A 13,220-nucleotide genomic window follows, 5' to 3' on the forward strand; every position below is an offset into this window, starting at 1 on the left:
CAGTCGCATCCTAATTTGCACTGTGGGGTCGCCGCATTGTAGGCCGGAGGTCCCTAATACGATTGGATGGTGTATGGTCAAAAGTCCATCCACCAGCCTAATGACCCCCTTAATTGCCAACACCAGGACTTATGATAGTGCACCACATGGTGGCACTGTGTGTTTAGTTTAGAGATGAGCACAACAGTTGTTTTTTAATTCAATTCACATTAAAAATTACCAATGCCTGCCGCCCAAGCTATTCTTGTAAATTTGGTTGGCCTGGAATAGTTTGAATTGTCAAACATGTAAGAATGTAATGGTTAGTAGTTGCAATGGAACTGTCATTGGCAGCACTGACAGAGGCAATGGGTGTTGCAAGCTGCAGTGGTCTCATGACAAGGGCCCTGGCACCTATTATTATAAATATTAAGCACTTCCCCTGTGGCTTCTGCACCTCCTCTACTCTTGCAACTCATCTGTCCCTACCCTAAGTCAATCATAATGCTGCAAAGCAGCATTGTGATTGGTCTGAGCACCATGTTTGAGCGCTCAGGCGGGGACTGGGAGCCTGGGCATGCTCTCCACCCCGGCTGTAATGCAGCCTGTGTGGAGAACATGCAAAGTGCGCATGACTGTTTGGCCGACCCAAGACGCCGGCCAAACATTCATGCGCACTTACAGAGTGCCCACCGCTCCTCCCCCTGCTCTGTCAGCAGAGCAGCCCTGCCAGCAAAGCTGCGGAAGCTGGAAAAAATAAAATTATAATAACGTTGAGTTATTATCATTTTATTTTTCCTTTATTTACACTGCTGAAAGCAGTGAGGCAACGCTCCTCCGCCTTAGCGGAGGAGCCGCCACTGGGGTGTTGTAATGCATCGGTTTCCAGCCTGGCCCGCCCCGGTCACAGGTTCTTTACTGACCTCTAGTGGCAGACAAAGAGAAAATCTATTTGCACAAGAACACATCTACGTAGTATATTTAGAATGACCTATAGATGACACTGTGCAGTGAACAAGCTTTGATTTATTTTTTTGAACGCATGTAAACGGATTAAGGGGATGCCCAACTGCAGAATGTTCTGGTTGAAACAGTTGTTCGTTCGCCAACATATATAAGGAAAGGGCTGTTTTCTCTCAGTGTTTTGAAAGCTCGTTGTCAACAAGGCCGTGCCTATAAGAACGAATCTGGATTATGACGTGGCTGCGGAGGGCCATCGCAATCACCCCTGCAGCTCGTCGATTTTCAGTTTATATTGTACTGCTCGGATCAATAAGTTCTGAATTAAAAAAAAATATATTTCACAAATTGCGCCAGTGACACTGTCAAATCGATGGGACTCGGACCCAGTCAAATGTACGAGGCGCTAAGCCAAAGAAAATATAAGTGGGCAAAGGATTCTGGGAACGGTAGGCAGCAGCCAGCAGCTGGAAAAGCAAAGCTCTCCTCCAGCTGGGGCTGTAACCCTAGAATATTGATCATATGTCCCCAGCCCTTTCTCATAATAGAATTTATCAGTCAGCTAATCGTTTTTTTCTTTCATCTCGCTTAATGAGGTCAGCGACAAGGGCAAAGGACGGGGAATTAGCCCAGAGTGTTCTTGGCACGCGGGGGGGGGGAGCACAGGCGATAAATCGTTATGCAGTCTAGCTTTATGAAACATGGCTTATGTCATTTCGACATGGAGCAGAAGTATGGCGGAGATCCAATGATATTTGATTTAACAAGCACTGCACAGTATTTGGTCTCTCTTTGGCAGAGGTAGGCTGTCAATAGTCAGGGCTTCTAGGAAAAAATACCATATGAAGGAAGCATTTTCCATAGGAACATAAGAATTATTTCTAGTTCAAACAGTTTAAACCGTATTAAAATATCTGTACATGGGCTGCAGTATGGTGCTAGACAATTTATGAAACGCAACAGTTTACCTACAACTGTTAAAACGGCTTCTGTCTGCATCAGGAAAAAACACTTTAAATAGTCAAATGTAATTCAATCTGGGTGGATACAATGGTTCCTTCTTTGTTAGGATTTTTTTTATTTTCCTATTCATATATCACAGGCGTGGTTCTCAAAGCTGCAGTTTTTTCAGCAGGGCACTGACATTGTAGAACAATGGCATATATGGGCATGCGTTTATTTACAAGAAAACCGAAGTTGAAAAAAGGAGCAAATTGAAAAGTGTCCTGTACCACTGGGCTTTAGAAACACATTAATTTTTAAGACATCTTGCCACACACGTGTAAAAAGATTATTCATTAACATGTAGAAGCGTTTCGCACATCAGATTATATCAGTGCATTGGCTAAGTATTTTTTTAAAGTGATAGTTTTCACAAATGAACGTAGAAACATTTGTGCCTCCCCCCACCCTGATAACAATGCCAATAGTTAACTAAGAGGCAATTCAATTGCCATATTGAACCCTGTGGATGGCCTGGGCTCTAATTATACATGGACAACATTACAGTTTATTAAATCAAACACAATAGAAAGTTTTGTACCATTTATATCCCGAAAACACATATATTTCAAGGTGCCCTGACATGAGAAATGAAAAAAAAGGGAGTCAAAGTGAAATAATATAATTGCCTAGGATCACACAATTTGGTCAAGTGGGGAAGCCGAGCTTGTTCGTTGTTGGTATTTCATTGTACAATTCGATATCATTCAACTTCAATATTGTGGTTACTTCTTTTTTAATACTTGACTCTGCCGAGATAGCGATAGCAAGTAGAAGGTTAGCGTTTCAGATACTGCATATCCCAGTTTTGCCAGATCTATGACTCCTCTAGAGACTGGAGTATTAATTTAAAGGGAAGTTTGGAATGAAACCCTCAAAATAACTCCATGATTCCCTGACCAGACTATGGGGTCGATTAGGATGGCGGACGGAAGAGCCACCGCGGCCCGTGAGTAGGCGGAAAAAGCCTTTTCCGTGTCCGCCTGCCGCGGATACTCCGTCCGCCATATCAGGATAGGAAAACGTGTCAAATTTCCATCCGCGACGGAAAAGCACGCTCCGCCGGCCAACTACACACGACCACGCGGCGGACGTAACACATCCGGACGCTCCGCCGTACGCACTGACGTCTAAGACCGTCCCCCCAATCAAGATGGCGGAAAACACACATAAAACCGCAGCGGAAAAACAACCTGTCTGAACACGGCGGAATCCCCACAGCGAACATAGGTGACACAGCCGAGATACCCACCGCAAGCTGACCACCACCATGGACCCGGCGCTACACGCTTTCCCGATGCTCTTCGCGATCCACCACGTCCTAGTCATGGCCTACTATGGACGACGACGCAGGTAAGGCACAAACCATTGGCTGGCTGGAGGTGAATACCAGCAAGGGACGTGACGTAGGGAGGGGGAGTGTCATGTTACCGAAACCACTGATGAGAAGCAAATACGAATACACATTTGTAGTACGCAAGCAGGAATGACAACGACAGACCACGAGACTTGATAGACTACCTTTATTGTACAAAATAGGGGTTAAATCACAGTGTATGCGTGAGCATGGGCAAAGTGGGCACCAGAGCAGGTACAACATAGCAGGTAACGAGAGGGCAGCATGCAGTATCAGAGCATCAACAGGGCATTGTGCAGTACAGAGCAGGTACATCAGAGCAGGTAACGAGAGGGCAGCATGCAGTATCAGAGCATCAACAGGGCATTGTGCAGTACAGAGCAGGTACATCAGAGCAGGTAACGAGAGGGCAGTATGCAGTATCAGAGCATCAACAGGGCATTGTGCAGTACAGAGCAGGTACATCAGAGCAGGTAACGAGAGGGCAGTATGCAGTATCAGAGCATCAACAGGGCATTGTGCAGTACAGAGCAGGTCCATCAGAGGCAGCACGTGAGAGGGGCTAAGTGCATCAACAGTCCATTGCACAGAACAGGTCCATCAGAGGCAGCACGTGAGAGGGGCTAAGTGCATCAACAGTCCATTGCACAGAACAGGCCCATCAGAGGCAGCACGTGAGAGGGGCTAAGTGCATCAACAGTCCATTGCACAGAACAGGTCCATCAGAGGCAGCACGTGAGAGGGGCTAAGTGCATCATCAGTCCATTGCACAGAACAGGTCCATCAGAGGCAGCACGTGAGAGGGGCAGTATGCAGTATCAGAGCATCAACAGGGCATTGTGCAGTACAGAGCAGGTACATCAGAGCAGGTAACGAGAGGGCAGTATGCAGTATCAGAGCATCAACAGGGCATTGTGCAGTACAGAGCAGGTCCATCAGAGGCAGCACGTGAGAGGGGCTAAGTGCATCAACAGTCCATTGCACAGAACAGGTCCATCAGAGGCAGCACGTGAGAGGGGCTAAGTGCATCATCAGTCCATTGCACAGAACAGGTCCATCAGAGGCAGCACGTGAGAGGGGCAGTATGCAGTATCAGAGCATCAACAGGGCATTGTGCAGTACAGAGCAGGTACATCAGAGCAGGTAACGAGAGGGCAGTATGCAGTATCAGAGCATCAACAGGGCATTGTGCAGTACAGAGCAGGTACATCAGAGCAGGTAACGAGAGGGCAGCATGCAGTATCAGAGCATCTACAGGGCATTGTGCAGTACAGAGCAGGTACATCAGAGGCTGCACAACTACGTGTCCCTACCAACCCGTCACAGGGACCACAAGAGTGCCATGCAGTTCTCAATGGACACACCATGTGAAGTAACATTTGAGTGAAGTGTACAGCACCTCACATCACAGAATCAGGGGGACTGCGTGAACTACCTGCCTCGGACACACTGGCAGCACCAGCAACAGGAGTGTGAGACACAGCCACAGCCCGAGTGACACACACATGGGCCACGGACCCAGACACACTGGCAGCACCAGCAACAGGAGTGTGAGACACAGCCACAGCCCGAGTGACACACACATGGGCCACGGACCCAGACACACTGGCAGCACCAGCAACAGGAGTGTGAGACACAGCCACAGATGTAGTCACTGACACGTGAGCCACTGACCCAGACAGACTGCCAGCACCAGAAACAGGAGTGTGCAACACAGCCACAGATCTCCTAACTGACACGTGAGCCATAGACCCAGATACCCTGCCAGGATCTGCAACAGGAGAGGGCACAACTGACACTGTGCCACCATCTGATACATGAGAGTCAACTGCACCAGCGCCACTGGGACAACTGAAATGATGAGCCACAGGGCTGTATGGGCCAGGAGGCAGGGTGGGCCTGGGAGCTGGGGATAGCTCACCTAGAGCCAAATCGGGGTTGGCAGGTGTCAATGGTGTGTGTCTGCGTTTCTTAGGGAGGTGTGAGTGCACCCTGGACAGGACTGGACTGCCAAGTGGTGGGGACTCCAAAGAATCACCACCCAGCATAGGTGGAGCAACTGCTGCCGGGGATCTGGTTTCTGGGGACGTGCTGGAGCCTGCTTGTCGTTTGCTCTGTGCCTGCCGCCTGGACTCGGAATGATTTGTAATGGGGGATGCAACAACAGGGGACACCCTCCTCTGCTTCTGACTGGCCTGGATGGGAGTGGAGGTATGGGGGGACTCCGCCGCGGAGACATCAGTTTGGCGTTTATTAGAAAACATCAGCCTCAGTGCAGCCAGGGGTGAAGTATGCCTGTCCTTGATAGCGCCATTGTCCATGCTAGATGCCTTGTCCGTAGGATGTGCCTTATCCTTAGGTGGAGTGTTGTCTCTGGATGTAGCCTGTGCCCTGCTCGCCGCCCTGTTCCTGCCAGCAGGCTTGTCGTCTGTGGTGCACCTGTCTCCAGCAGACACCTGCTCTCTGTGTGTGTCCCTGCCCTTGGGAGTGGTCCTATCCACTGCTGTGGGCCTGCCCTTGGGAGTCTCCCTGCTCTTAGTAGGTGCCTTAGTCTTCTCACTGTCCTTGGGAGTGTCCCTTACCTCTGCTGTGTGCCTGCTCTTGGGAGTCTCCCTGCTCTTAGTAGGTGCCTTAGTCTTCTCACTGTCCTTGGGAGTGTCCCTTACCTCTGCTGTGTGCCTGCTCTTGGGAGTCTCCCTGCTCTTAGTAGGTGCCTTAGTCTTCTCACTGTCCTTGGGAGTGTCCCTTACCTCTGCTGTGGGCCTGATCTTGGGAGTCTCCCTGCTCTTAGTAGGTGCCTTAGTCTTCTCACTGTCCTTGGGAGTGTCCCTTACCTCTGCTGTGGGCCTGCTCTTGGGAGTCTCCCTGCTCTTAGTAGGTGCCTTAGTCTTCTCACTGTCCTTGGGAGTGTCCCTTACCTCTGCTGTGGGCCTGCTCTTGGGAGTCTCCCTGCTCTTAGTAGGTGCCTTTGTCTTCTGACTGGCCTTGTCCAAGGAACAGTCCATGGACATGTGAGTATCCCTTGCCTTGGGAGTACCTTTCGTGTCGAATGCCTGTGTAGCTCCGGAAGGCATGTCCCCCAACAACACTTGTGGATCCTGTGTGTGTACTCCAGTGCATCTGACGTCGTCTACGTGAACAGATTTAGCTGATCTAGGGGATGGGGTCTGTGCCCTGCGTGCCCTGACGTGCTGTCTGACGCTGCTTCTAGTGCAATAACCTGTATTTGAGTCCTGCTCAGAATAATCACTACCCCCTGGAACATCCAGCGGTGTAGATGGGGAAACAGAAGTAGCACCCTGTTCATTCGACTGTACTATTGCAGACGACACACTGCTTGCCATTGACTGCACTGTCCTGTGTAGACCTGCAAGATCGCCATGCATCCCTTCCATGAATGCCACCACCTGCCCCAACTTCCTATCATGGTCCTGGAAAGCATTTGTCATATTGGTCTGCCCCACACACAGCTGTCGCAGCAGATCAACGGCCTCAGCACACAGTGCATTTTGGCTCACCGTGGCAGGGGCAGCGGTGCCTGCACCGAACGCCACTCTGCTCCCCCTACTCCTCCGGCCACGAACAGTACATGGTGCAGTTGGCGGAAGTGTGGGCCCTGTGTGCTGTCTTCCGACAGAAGGTGATGAGTGCCCACTCCCAGTCTGTGACAACAGTGCAGGCTCACCAAGAGTGTCCGACGAGGAGGACGATGGTGTCTCCACATGCGAGTCCTCAGGGACGGTCCTGTCCCCCTCTCCGGCGCTGGCCTCCTCCGTGTCAGTCTGCGTGTGTGCGAAGTCTGAGCCGGACTCATTTCCTCGGCTACTCTCCACCGTCTGTGGCTGAGTGTCCTCTGTCAAAGCTGAAATGCACAGAAAAGATGTGTGAGTCATGGGCACACTCACGTACAGAAGGAACAGGATAGCCAAATCACATAGCAGACAAAGGTTTAGGAGCCCTCATCCTGCACATGGCCCACCCCTACCAGTCATCCTCACATTTTCTGCCATGGGGCCATGGACCACTAGGGGATGTGCTTTAACACTCAACTACTAAGCAAGTGGCGTGTCAACATGGCGGACCTGGATGTCAAATGAGTACCACCCAATGGGACCAAAATGGCATCACAGGCATACATACGCAACACGGAACTCAATAGTGTGTCTGTGCACCAATACATGCATAGCACTCACAAGTTTCCTACACAGACAGTATGCTCACCGCTAGTTTGCTGTTGATCGGCACTCAGACGTTCGGCCAGTTCAGGATGCGTCACTGCAATGATACGGTGCATGAGAGGGGTCATGGAGCGTCGGGCCAGACGGGGCGTCCTTGGAATCAGGCCCAGTGTTACTTCCGCTACATTCTTGCTCAGCCTGGAAATGTCGTCCCAGCGTTTGTGGCAGTGTGTATGTCGTCTGTTGCACACCCCCAATGCCTGTACTTCCCGTGCTATGCTCCTCCACAGGTCCTTGCGAAGGTGCAGCTTGACCTACCATGATGGGAGACAAAAGGGTTTAAGTCAGTGGACAGGTGGCCTGTCACACACATAGGGGCAAGACGTAACTGTCAGCAGCCATGCACAATCAGGAACATATGTCTAGCCCACACTACACAGCTAAGATAGAAATAGGCCTGATCATTTGGCCCCCTCATGCACACCAACATGTCCCACACTGCACTTACCACCCGTCCCGGTGCGCCGTAGAGGCGTCCATAGTTGCGGAGTACACCGTCCACGAGGACATCAAGCTCCGCGGCGGTGAAGGGTCGAGACCGGATCTCTTTGCCACTCGACATGGCAAGATCACGGAGTATGGCACTAGAGCAGCAGTCGGTGGTCAGCTCAGCAGCAGCAGCAGGTCGAGGTGATGGTCACAGGCAGCAGTCGGTGGTCAGCTCAGCAGCAGCAGCAGGTCGAGGTGATGGTCACAGGCAGCAGTCGGTGGTCAGCTCAGCAGCAGCAGCAGGTCGAGGTGATGGTCACAGGCAGCACTGGTCCCCAGGGTAGGATGTTTCATTTTGGCCAACACACATATATAGGGCCCTCAGCACGTGTCAGTGGCATACCTCGCCAGCAATTGGTCAGCCCTGGAAGCGTGATCGTGAAATGGGCCAATGACTGGCCCTGTTGTTGCGGTGCACAGCTTCCGCTACTTGCGATTGGCCGTATGCGGCCAGCGTCCCTCTTCCCATTGGCTGCATGTGCAGGGACCGTCACGGGCACACATCGGCAACCGCACGTGCAAGCCTCAGGCACGGATGCTTCAGTTGCAACAATGTACTATCACTGGCGCCTCCATGGCGGTGCACGTACACAGCGGGGGAGGTGCAGGCCTATACACCCTGTAGATGTACTCAATGGACATGCCAGTTCATGACCCCCCTTACAGTCACCTTGCATCATCCACCGTACACCGGCCGGAGCGGCCGGGCCATGAACAAACGCCGTGCCCGGCCATGAACACAACCGCCATGGCCGGGCACGGCGGTTGCGCATGGCCGGGCACGGCGGTTGCTCATGGCCGGGCACGGCGGTTGCTCATGGCCGGGCACGGCGGTTGTTCATGGCCGGGCACGGCGGTTGTTCATGGCCGGGCACGGCGGTTGCTCATGGCCGGGTACGGCGGTTGTTCATGGCCGGGCACGGCGGTTGTTCATGGCCGGGCACGGCGGTTGCTCATGGCCGGGCACGGCGGTTGTTCATGGCCGGGCACGGCGGTTGTTCATGGCCGGGCACGGCGGTTGCTCATGGCCGGGCACGGCGGTTGCCCATGGCCGGGCACGGCGGTTGCTCATGGCCGGGCACGGCGGTTGCTCATGGCCGGGCACGGTGGTTGCTCATGGCCGGGCACGGCGGTTGCTCATGGGCCGGCCGCTCCGGCCGGTGTACGGTGGATGATGCAAGGTGACTGTAAGGGGGGTCATGAACTGGCATGTCCATTGAGTACATCTACAGGGTGTATAGGCCTGCACCTCCCCCGCTGTGTACGTGCACCGCCATGGAGGCGCCAGTGATAGTACATTGTTGCAACTGAAGCATCCGTGCCTGAGGCTTGCACGTGCGGTTGCCGATGTGTGCCCGTGACGGTCCCTGCACATGCAGCCAATGGGAAGAGGGACGCTGGCCGCATATGGCCTTTGGGAAGTAGCGGAAGTTGAGCACCGCCATGGCGGCGCCAAATATGTGATCTTGTCAGACGCTGCACCGTGATGTGTTGTGTGCAGTTGCGTCATGAGGGATGTGAGCGTGATTGGGAAAGGTCATATGTCATACAATATAGCATGTGTGTCCATACAATGGCCATCGGTCGGCACACAATGGGCAACAGATGTGCATTTGTACGTGTTGACGTCGGGTGTGACCCTACAGACGTTGTTACATCTTCACAACTACACAGTACATCACGGCTGTGTGGCCAATTAATGCATCTGTTGTCAGTTTCTTGTTGTGTCGAGGTGACTACAGTGGTGGTGGTACACATGCATTCCGTGTATGTGATTTGTACGTTGTGTCACCATGCATGTCATTACCGTATGCACATCATTATTGGTGGTGGCATTTGTGCTTGATGACATGGCGTGTGTAAACTTATCGTTTGTGTGCATGCAGTTGCATGAGTGTCTGTGATGTGTCTACGATACATTAGGGTGAAGACTGAAGTTTTGTCAGTAAGGTACACATGTGATGGAGTTGTACACGTATGCGTGGTTTGTTAGTTGACCAAAGTTACATCTCTCTCCCACACAGGAGGGCTCCAAATGTGCATCGGCCATACACTGTGCTGGAGGATATGGTAGACGAGGAGGTGATTTGGAAATTCAGGCTGGATCGACGTCGGTTGCTGGAGCTTGTGGCTCAATTGTCTCCTCATCTGCAGCCACGTAGAACGTATCCTGGCTCGTTTACACCCACTGCAAAGGTCATGGCGGTACTACATTTCTTCGCTACTGGCACATTTCAGTATACAGTTGGAGGTGCCGGGGGGATGTCACAGGCCATGTTCAGCACGGTTCTTCGGGATGTGTTAACAGCTATGATGCTGTACAAGGATGAGTACATACATTTCCCACGGCCGGAAGAGTTGCCAGCTGTCAAAGCTGGTTTCTATGCACTGGGCCACATACCTCACGTTGTGGGCTCAATTGATGGCACACACATCGCGCTCATTCCACCACGGGCACGCGAACAAGTGTTCAGGAATCGCAAACACTTTCATTCGCTGAACGTGCAGGTGGTGTACCTGGCGAGCAACATCATCTCCCATGTGTGTGCAAGATTTCCTGGATCCGCACATGACGCCCACATCATGCGGAGCAGCAATGTCCCACGACTCATGGCAAATCTGCCACCCGGTCAAGCGTGGCTTGTTGGTGAGTGTGCAGTGGGGACTCTTGTGATCTCTGTGTTGCATGGGGTACCCACCATATCTTGTTCTGATGTTTGTCTCTGTCATCCCCCTACATAGGCGACTCGGCTTACCCAAACCGGCCCTGGCTCCTCAGTCCCCTACATAATCCGAGGACGGCGGGTGAAATGCGGTACAATGAGGCACATGGAAGGACACGGAGAGTCATCGAACGTACCTTTGGACTGCTCAAGTCTAGGTTTCGGTGCCTCGATAAGACCGGAGGGGCCCTGCCTTACTCACCAGGAAAAGTATGCAAGATCGTGATTGCCTGCTGCATGCTCCACAACCTGGCAGTACGCAATGACATTGAACTGCTGTTGGACCCTGAAGACGAAGGAGTTCCTCGGCCTCCCATCCCACCCATGTCGACTGATGAGGATAGTGGTGAGGAGGAAGGTGTGGACCAGAGGCGCCAGCTCATAGATCGCTACTTCCCTTGAATGTGAGTATCTACCTCTAGTGGCGGTTGACAATGCCTCATGTATGTTTGCTGGTGTTGTGTGGATATGGGGTTAATCAGCTGGGTGTGGTTTGTGATGGTTGCACATGTGTGTCTTCATGTCTTTGGACATAGGAGTGTCCATGATGTGTGTGCTCTCATCCCATGCTTGTGTGATGGTTGTCGTTTGTGTAATGTTGCTGTGCATTGTGTTGTGATGTGTGTGAATCTCTTTACTGACGTGTGTTTGCTGTCTCTGGTTTTCTCTAGGTCACTCCCGCAGCGCCATGATCATGTGCGACTATGATCCCTGTACCTTTTTACGTCTGTATCTGATGGCAATCATGTGAATAAACATGGAGGCAAAACATCATTGTGTGAGTAAATGCAATTTATTGACAGGTTGTGCTTTTGTGCTGGTGACTATTTACAAGTAAGTGGGGGGGAGGGAGTTGGAGTTGAAGGTAATGGCAGATGAAATGTCCGTGCTGACACCACATTGGGGGGTGTCAGGCTAGTCCAGCAGACCAGTGGCAATGATTGTCTATGTGGGACAGGATGCTTTGCAGGGTGAATGTCTGGCACAGGCAGTGACATTGTCATGGTCGTCCACTCTTGGAGCGTGTGCCTGGCGCTCCAACACTGCTCTCAGCCACTTCCTGCCTCGGCCGGCCCCTCCGTCTCTGAGGTGGAACAGAGTCAGCTGGGAGGGCAGGTTGTTGATGGGCCACATCCGTCGCCAGGGGCTCAGGTGGTGGTGGCGGCGGTGGAGGCGGAGGCGGAGGTGGCGGGGGAGGCGGAGGTGACGGGGGAGGCGGAGGTGACGGTGGCGGTGGCGCTACCACACTTGGTGGAGGGGGGGTGGGGTTGTTCAGGGCAACCCATTCCCTCCACATCGTTGCCTGCTGGCCCATGATCAGCAACATCTGGCCAAGGAAGCCAGAGATTTCGCGCTGGATGTTGGTGTTGTCCACTGAGTCCTGGTGTGCACGATCAGCGTTTGCCTGGGACCGGTCGTATGACGCCTGGCACCTGGCAAGAGCTTGTAGGGACTGTGCCACTGGCTCGGGTAGCTGTCCTTCCTCTGCACGGCGGTGTGTGGCTCGCCTGATTGGCTGTTGTCCCGTTGCCTGTGTTTGTGGCCCACTTACCCTGCTTGTGTGTGGGGCCGTTGGACCAGCGTTGCGCGCTGGGTTATGCTGGGTGGCACCGGCAGGAGTCATGGTGCTGGTGGTAGTGGTGGTACTGGTGGTACTGGTGGTACTGGTGGTACTGGTGGTGGTGGGGACTGTGCAGATCACAGAGACAGGTGCCGCTGGAGTCACACATGCGACGTTGGTCGGTCCCGGGAGTCCCTGTGAGCCAGATGGCCCTGGCTGCGTGCTTGGTCCCGCTCCATCCTCCGCCCCGGAGCTGACTGTGTCCTCGTCACCAGAGAGTCCTGTAGGTGTGGGAGGCGAGGCTGGCGGCCGGGTACTGGTTTCCCCAGTCAGTTGACGATCACCTGAGGGACAAGATCGAGCTGGTCAGTAATTTGGACATTACATGGTTACATTGATTTGTAGACATTTCTGTTTCCTGTCGCACACACCCCACCCTCCACCACCACCACCACCACCACCCTCCCCGTGAACATGGGGGCCTGTTGGGAGTTGTAGTTTGGGCCTCTCACACACCCCACCCTCCACCACCACCACCACCACCACCCTCCCCGTGAACATGGGGGCCTGTTGGGAGTTGTAGTTTGGGCCTCTCACACACCCCACCCTCCACCACCACCACCACCACCACCCTCCCCGTGAACATGGGGGCCTGTTGGGAGTTGTAGTTTGGGCCTCTCACACACCCCACCCTCCACCACCACCACCACCACCACCCTCCCCGTGAACATGGGGGCCTGTTGGGAGTTGTAGTTTGGGCCTCTCACACACCCCACCCTCCACCACCACCACCACCACCACCCTCCCCGTGAACATGGGGGCCTGTTGGGAGTTGTAGTTTGGGCCTCTCACACACCCCACCCTCCACCACCACCACCACCACCCTCCCCGTGAACATGGGGGCCTGTTGG

The 13,220-nt window shown here is 53.1% G+C and overlaps 1 protein-coding gene across 1 annotated transcript in view; it reads right to left on the bottom strand.

The window, feature by feature from the left end:
• LOC144754754 (heparan-alpha-glucosaminide N-acetyltransferase-like) overlaps positions 1 to 13,220 on the bottom strand; it is a 1,466,120-nt gene that overhangs the window by 1,399,519 nt on the left and 53,381 nt on the right. The gene's annotated exons all lie outside the window — the stretch shown is intronic.

This window comes from Lissotriton helveticus, chromosome 5_1, assembly GCF_964261635.1.
Source record: "Lissotriton helveticus chromosome 5_1, aLisHel1.1, whole genome shotgun sequence".
Lineage (NCBI taxonomy): Eukaryota > Metazoa > Chordata > Amphibia > Caudata > Salamandridae > Lissotriton > Lissotriton helveticus.